Source organism: Aquarana catesbeiana, linkage group LG08 (assembly GCF_042186555.1).
Source record: "Aquarana catesbeiana isolate 2022-GZ linkage group LG08, ASM4218655v1, whole genome shotgun sequence".
NCBI classification, from domain to species: domain Eukaryota; kingdom Metazoa; phylum Chordata; class Amphibia; order Anura; family Ranidae; genus Aquarana; species Aquarana catesbeiana.
Window position 1 is genome coordinate 21435326 of NC_133331.1, and position 8387 is coordinate 21443712.

General features: G+C 42.0%; 1 long non-coding RNA gene across 1 annotated transcript; it reads right to left on the bottom strand.

The window, feature by feature from the left end:
- Positions 1-2292: 2292 nt before the first annotated feature.
- Positions 2293-5702, bottom strand: LOC141105225 (uncharacterized). The gene is made up of 3 exons (XR_012235543.1): positions 5615-5702; positions 2951-3052; positions 2293-2361 (listed from the first exon to the last, which is right to left on the bottom strand). It is a non-coding gene; the product is annotated as an uncharacterized lncRNA (long non-coding RNA).
- Positions 5703-8387: the final 2685 nt, after the last annotated feature.

Below are 8387 nucleotides of genomic sequence, written 5' to 3' on the forward strand. Positions count from 1 at the left end.
TGCCCTGCTTAGCTTAGTATCGTCTGCAAATACAGAGATTGAACTGTTTATCCCATCCTCCAGATCGTTTATAAACAAATTAAATAGGATTGGTCCCAGCACAGAACCCTGGGGAACCCCACTACCCACCCCTGACCATTCTGAGTACTCCCCATTTATCACCACCCTCTGAACTCGCCCTTGTAGCCAGTTTTCAATCCAGGTACTCACCCTATGGTCCATGCCAACGGACCCTATTTTGTGCAGTAAACTACAAAATAAACTAATTGTAAAAATGATTAATTTACCTATCAATGAAGCTAATTGTCAAGACAACAATAAAGATTATATTTGTTTGAGGTCAGTTTTTTTTTATGTTTTATCAAATATAATACTAAATACTATAATATAATATTATACAATAATGTTTATAAAAAATACATACACAATATGTAAATTATTTGTTTTTCTAACTCCTAATATTTGAGAAGGGATTCCCAGAGCACTAGGGCTTACCTAAAGACAGCATTGCAGAAGAAGCCCGCTTTCAGGCATGCTGGTTCATAATGAATCTTCAGAACAGGCCTTATGATGAGGAGGAGTCACTGCTCTAAATCACTCATTTGTGTTTGTAAATTTCAGCTTAAAGTGGGGTTCCACCCAAAAAAACAAAAATACCTGAAAAATTCTAAAAAAAAACCAAAAAAAATTTGGATATTTTTTTTTTTTTACTTACCTCTAAATGCCTGTTGCTAGGTGGTCCCTCGTAGTCTGCCTCTTCCTGTGCCTGGGCTGGTGACATCACTTCCCCCTCGGCACAGGAAGGGCTCGGCTCTGCTCCCTCCCTCCTGTCAATCATCTGGGACCCATTACAGGTCCCAGGTAATTGAGCGGCCAATCACGGCGCGCGGCGCCGCTCGCGCATGCGCAGTGGGTGCCAGGCTGTGAAGCCACAGCCCGGCGCCCACAGTTGAAATGCCGGCGCCGACGAGCGGAGGGGGGGGACGAGCGGGGCTTCGATCCCCCGCATCGCTGGACCCAGGGACAGGTAAGTGTCCAATTAAAAGTCAGCAGCTGCAGTATTTGTAGCTGCTGACTTTTATTTTATTTTTTTTTAATGGACCCCCTGGGTGGAACTCCTCTTTAAGCTCTTGAGCTTTGAAAACAACATTTTAACAGCACATGGTAAGGAGACAGGGCAAATATGTGAAAAGGAGCCTAAAACTTCCATCTGATTTCTGGATAAAATAAGTTTTTAAGGCCCCCGCCCCTCGCATACATGCATGTATAAATATAACTGCATGCATTAGTGGCACCTATGCACGAAAACATTGATTGCTCTAAACCTGTTACATATCACTGTGCACACTGGAGTGAAAGTAATGATTCTAGGCCCATTGTTCATGGTTAGTTCTAAACTGATAAACTGTGGAAAATATAGAGTACTGAAGTTTGTTGTCTTTTAACAGGTGCACAGAATTTAAAGGCTTGACACGTTGGGTATCTATTTACTTGGCGCAACCTAATTTTTCATATTTTACCGGGAAACTGGGTCATGTATTTAATCTGCGGGCCCTAGAATTAGCTTTAGTGATTTTTTTACTGAAATTTTGCATTTCATAAACTATTGCACTAACATCGTGCAACAAAAAAATCACTATTTTATTCTCTAGAGTATCTAATATTTGGGGGTTTTATGTAAACTTCGGGCCTAAAATTATTTTTTATTTTTCCTTGTAGGGCAGAATGTTAAAAATAATTTCTGCTTTTGGTGTCAAATATTCTCCATTCTTTTACAACTTTCTGACCATGCAAATATTCTGCGAGATAAAGATGTAATAATTAAGCAGGGGTTCCCTAAGACCCCTTTCACACTGGGGCGGTTTGCAGGCGTTATTGCGCTAAAAATAGCGCCTGCAAACCGCCCCTAAACAGCCTCCGCTGTTTGTTCAGTGTGAAAGCCCGAGGGCTTTCACACTGAAGCGGTGCGCTGCCAGGAGAAGAGAAAATCTCCTGCAAGCCGCATCTTTGGAGCGGTGAAGGAGCAAATCAATGAGATAGGAGTGAAATCAATGGGACAGCGCGGCTATACCGCGGTAATACCGCGGCTATAGCCGCGCTATACGAGGGGTTTTAACCCTTTTTCGGCCGCCAGCGGGGGGTTAAAACCGCACCGCTAGCGGCCGAATACCGCGGTAAAACAGCGCTAAAAATAGCGCTGTTTTACCGCCGACGCCCCCTACAGTGTGAAAGGGGCCTAAGACATAAATAAATATTTCAAAGGTTCCTCTGTATTAAAAACATTTAAAAAAGGCTGCTCTAGACTGTATCTAATAAAAATAAACATACCTGCAGATGACTGGGTGATCTGGCCTTTGGAAACTGAAAGACAAGAGACATAACGAGTGGAATGAAACTCTTATGCCCTGTACACACGACAGAATTTTCCGATGGAAAATGTGTGATAGGACCTTGTTGTCGGAAATTCCGACCGTGTGTAGGCTCCATCACACATTTTCCATAGGAATTTCGGAGACAAAAAGTTTGGGAGCTTGCTATAAAATTTTCCGACAACAAAATCCGTTGTCGGAAATTCCGATCGTGTGTACACAAATCCGATGCACAAAGTGCCACGCATGCTCAGAATAAATTAGGAGACAAAAGCTATTGGCTACTGCCCCATTTATAGTCCCGACGTACGTGTTTTATGTCACCACGTTCAGAACGATCAGGTTTTCTGACAACTTTGTGTGACCGTGTGTATGCAAGACAAGTTTGAGCCAACATTCGTCGGAATGTCCGACCGTGTGTACGGGGCATTACACGTTGAAAGGATCATTGTTTATCACAGTTCAAATCAGAGAGAAGAACAATTTCCAAAACTCTTCTACATTTCATTAGACAGACTGATAATACAGGTCCAGAGACTCTCCCTTCTTATGAGTTGTGACCACCATACTGTATAACTTACCCAGAGCTTCAATGATACGGATGAGGATAATATTGGATCCCACAAGGAGAGTTATAATCACCCCTTTCCAGGAAGGCCGCCAGAGTTTCCTCCCACTGTTATCTGTAGAGATTACCAATAAATCATTTATTATTCATAGTAGGATAAATATCCCTTCTACTTAATATTTCCATAACTCAGTAGAGTGCAGGGAGAAAGTTCAGTGGTGGGCTTCCTATGACGTGAAGAGATGGGAGCCAATTCTATCTCTTTTATAGAGGAGGAAGTGATGTCACTGTGATGTAACTTCCTCCTCTACAGAATTACACATCCAGGAAATAGAGTAGAGCTGTAGAAATTCCCAGCAACAAGCCAAACACATGTTCATAAACACACAATCTAACATCTCCAATAGTATAACTAAACCCAAAAATGTAATATATTGGAGCTCATCAGTCCTTAGATGTAGTGGATGCATTAACCTTTTTTTTCATGCTAAGAACATTTTCAGCAAGTACAGAAATGATGAATATGAGGAATGTAAGTTAAAGTGATGTTCCGGCTAAAATTATACTTTTTAAATAAATATACCACTATAATACACAAGCTTAATGTATTCTAGTAAAGTTTGTCTGTAAACTAAGGTCTGTGTTGTTAGTTTATAGCAGTAGTTTGTTATTTTATAAACTTACAGCAGGCCGTGGCCATCTTAAGTGTGGGCATCTGAAGCCAGACTGTATTTCTTCCTGGATCTCATCCTTGCAGATCTCACACATGCTCAGTGCAGCACAAGCAGTGTAATAGGTTTCAGGTCAGGTTTTCATAGCAACGGCAATGTCAGAGGAAGTTTCCGCCCCTTCCCAAAAGGTATTGCAAACAGGAAATGATGCGATGGGCCACGGCCAGGGAGGAGGAAGTGAAAAATGAATACAGCAGATATACAGTAGGTGCTGAGAAAAGAAAAATATCCAATGCATTTACAGTGCACAGTTTAGTGAGGGATGCTGAAGAGTTGTAAAAGTGGATGGAACTCCACTTTAACTGAGGGTAGGTGGTGGGAATGGAGAAGGTGGGACACTGGTCATCAAAAGTGATCAAACTGGGGACTGGCAGAGAGGTTGATGGGAGCTGGATATGGCTGACGGAGAAGCAGATGTGGAAGTGGGAAGGAGGTGTAGTCTGGATTGTGGTGGGGATGGACAGAGGCAACGATCAGCTCTCAGGTGCTGTAACAAGCAAAGTATCTATCACCAAACATAAATGGGCTATCAAGCCATGGCCTGGAAGCTGGGACCCGGCAACAGGCCATGGCATGGTGGTTAAGAAAAACTGATATACAATATATATGTGTATGTGTTTTTGTGCAAAATATTTGTGTATGCTATGGCAATCTTGTAGCCAGTAGCACATAGGTGTCTTACACCTCAGTCAGCTTTCTGTGTCATGTACCTTATCAAAGCTGAGCTGACAAGAGGGCTTCCCTTTTACCTCCTGTCCAGAACCCCCCGGACTTGGTGACAGTGTAGAGCAGGACAAGGAGTGGCATGGGTACCTATGTTAGGTCCTGGACAGGTGACAGGCTGTATACTGCTTAGATGCCAAAGTTGCAGGACTGGAACTTGTGTGGGATGTGGATGCTCTCACACAAACAAAGCACAGGAACTCGCAGGTACAAGAGTCAGAGCCATAATCACAACCAGGGTCAGCAACAACCAGGCAGCAGAGTTCCATATTCAGAAGGCACAAGCAGGGTAAGAAGCCAGGTTGGGGTTAGTAACAGATCAGTAGCAGCAGTATAAAACCATCAGGCAGAAAACAGAGTCAGAGCACAAGCCAAGGTCAATAAAAGGAGATCAGGATCAAACAGAGTCAGGAGGGAAGCCGGGTCAAAACACAGAATAAACAGGAATCAGGCCTGGTCATGGCTCACTGGAGTTGAAGAACACTCATCAATTCCCTTGAGCTTTGTGATGCCTTAAATAGGCCGCTGGAGCTAAGCCAGTGCTGAGCTTACACATTAATTCATGCTAATGCACATGGCCATTAGTGAACAAGCGTGCATGGTCCTAGTTCTGCTCACTGGTCCACAAACTGCTCTGTACACACACAGATCTGCAGGCACGGCCATGCACTTGGTTTTCTTGACACTCTGCACACTTTCAGACACAGGATCAGGAAATGCTTCACTTACATATTATTGGAAATAGAAATAAGTGGACCTGTCTAAAAATCAGTGACCTATAGAAACATAGCAGGATATTAGAGATATGGCTTAACAAAAGGACATGAATGTCTGAAATCATTGCCGTTTTTATTGCTGAGTCTTTGATAATCTCTTGATGTAAGCTGAATCTTGTGGTCCAGACTTTTATATATCAGGAGGCTGATATGGAAATCTCTCCAGTTGTGTTTGTACATGATATTACTATAGTCCTATCTGGTGCTTGTATATTTGTTTGATGCTCGTTTACAGTTATGAGTTTGGGACCAAAGGACAGACAGGACTGATGCCCATAATAACCGCATTTCATCATCTTTTCCTTTTTCTGCAGCATGGACCCTTAAGTTCCCAAGTCACGTGACACCAGTGAGATGACCTCTAATACTGGTGATCACTTTGCTGGAATGAATCCTAAATCCCATCAATCATTTCTACATTATTATAATAACAGAAGAGCTTCTTACCTGTTGTCTCCATGTCTGATAACACAAGAAGAGTCCTGAACTGCTGTACTGTGGTGTCCGGTCTAATAGGTTATATGTATGATATAACATATAATGTTCATGGTGTGACTGCACTGCCATCCCCCTGTTCCTGTGTGGTCACCCAGGCTGAGATCTGCCCAGTCCAGTCTAACCATGAAGAACAGTGTGAAGACCATAACATCCTGTATTTCCGTGTATGTATGTGTGTTTGTAAGACCGTGTAAGGATATTAAATTGTTAGCTCCCTTGGGGCGCAGGAACTGATATGAGCCATTCTGTGTGTCACCATGTCACTCTCACAACTCACCCTACAATTCAGAGAGTCACCCTGCATGTTATCACATATGTGACAGAGTCAAGACAGTCAGAGCAATGAGTACAAAAAGTGCAGGGATCAAAATTTGTTTGCAACGACTAAGTACATAAATATACTGCTGAGTTAAATATATCTATTAAAACAATTGACAGAGTCTGAAAGTCTAAACTTAGCCAAATGGATAAAACACAGCTAGATACAAAATCGAAGAGAAAATAAAGCAACTAAACAAGAGGATAAAGCATACAGAATGCAAAATAAAAGGAGAAAGGAAATATAAAACGGTCAGGTTTGGAGCCTACATAAAAACCAAGGATTCCAGATAGCATCATACTGAGGGATAGTGTCGTCTAGGGTGTGATAAATCTTGTCAGCCAACATCATGTGATCTATTCTTGCAATAACTTGTGTATATGGAACTGAAGATGACTTCCAATGCAGAGCAATCACCCATTGCATAGCTACACAGATAGAATGAATCAGTTTAACCAATGGTTTAGGGGAGTCTGGAGGAGATTGAAACAACAGGCAGCGTTGGAAGGAAATGTTAAGAGGTTTGCCTGCCAATTTGTCTATCAATTTCAGGATCTCCTCCCATGTGGGTCGTAATTTCTCGCATTCCCAAAAGGTATGGAGAAATGAGCCTTGTTGTATGCAACCCCTAAAACATAGATGGGAGGATTGTGGATAGATTTTGTGAATGCGCATTGGGGTGTAGTAAAAGCGTGTCATCAGTTTGATAGCAGTTTCACGAACCATAATGGGTTTGGTACACTTGCGTAAATTTTGCCAGCCCTTCACCCAGTCTATGTCATTGTCCTCCAAACTTAGTTCTAATTCCCATTGAGATCTATATTTTAGGGTTGAGACCTCTGTATTAGCCTCTAAATTGTTGTAGACTAATGAAATAAGGCCCTTTTGGTGAGGTGAATTGTGGCAAAGGTCCTCAAACAGAGTCGTGGAGGTCGAAAAAGGGCCCGAATAGTGCTTTTGGAAGAATTCACTGTTTGGAATGTGGTAATTTGTTTGCAACTGAGAAAACGAAATGAATTTTGAATTTAGGAGAAATTTATCTAATGTAGTTAATTTTAAATCAATCCAGAGTTGGAAGGAAGAGGGTCTATCATAGGCCAAGGGGAATCTAGAATCTCCTAGAAATGAGGCCCCCAGAGGTACAGAAGAAACGAGATTATATGTATTTTTGTATAAGTCCCAGAGTTGAAGGCCTGCCTGCGTGATCAAATTTTTAGAACCCACTTCTGATCTAGCCGGATTATTAGACCATATGAGGCCTGGGAGAAATAAAGGGGCAATGGATTCGCATTCAAACTGTACCCAAGGGACTCTGGAGTTGTGAATGTTCCATTGGGCTTGTTGGGTGTATCTGCTGGCTAGGTAATAAAACTATATTTGAGGAATCCCTAAACCACCCCTCTTAGAGGAGCCGTACAAGACCTCCTTGGCAAAACGTGGAGGTTTGTCCTTCCAAATAAATCTATTAAATAAAATCTGAATAGTGTGTAGGTAGGTTTTAGATAGTTTAAGTGGCAGGGATCTAAAAAGGTAGAGAAGCTTGGGGAGAATTGTCATCTTAAGTGCAGTGATTCTACAAAGAAATGAAATGTGCAGGTGTGACCACTGTTTAAGGATACCTTTCAGTTTAGAGACCATGGGTGGGAAATTCGCCTCAAAGAGTCTACAAAAATCTTTAGTCAGGTTAATTCCTAGCTAGGGGAGGTGTGAGTCTGCCCAAATAAAAGAATAGACTGATTTAAGATGATACAGTTCCCCAGGTGTGAAGCCTATCGAGAGGGCGCTTGATTTTGCAATGTTTATGGATATGCCTGAAATCTCTGCAAACTTTGATAAGGTCTGAAATAAGTTCGGCAGAGAAACCAGGGGATTGGTGAGAAACATCTAAACGTCATCAGCATACATCCCAAATTTGTATGCCGAGTGGCCCTTCAAATAACCAGAGATATTAGGGTTTTGGAGTATAGCTATGGCAAGAGGTTCGAGAGCTAATGCAAAAATTAAAGGTGACAACGGGCATCCTTGTCTTGTACCCTTTCCCAGGCTAAAAAACATAGAACTACAGCCAGGAAGTCTAATCCTCGTTTTAGGGTTACGGTAGAGGGCCAAGAATGCTTGTAGGAATGCCCCCTGGAAACCCATACGTTGTAGGAGTGTAGTGATGTAAGCCCATGAGACACTATCAAATGCCTTCTGTATGTCTAGGCTAAGCATGAGGAGTTTACGTGAAAACAGGTTGGCATCTTGTATTATATTTGTCGCAAGGCGAATGTTATTGGTAATAAGTCTATGGGGTATAAAACCAGACTGATAAGGGGAAATGAGAGAGGGGATAACCACTGCTAATCTGTCCGCCATGATCCTACAAAAAATTTTCAAATCATTATTAATGACCGAGATAGG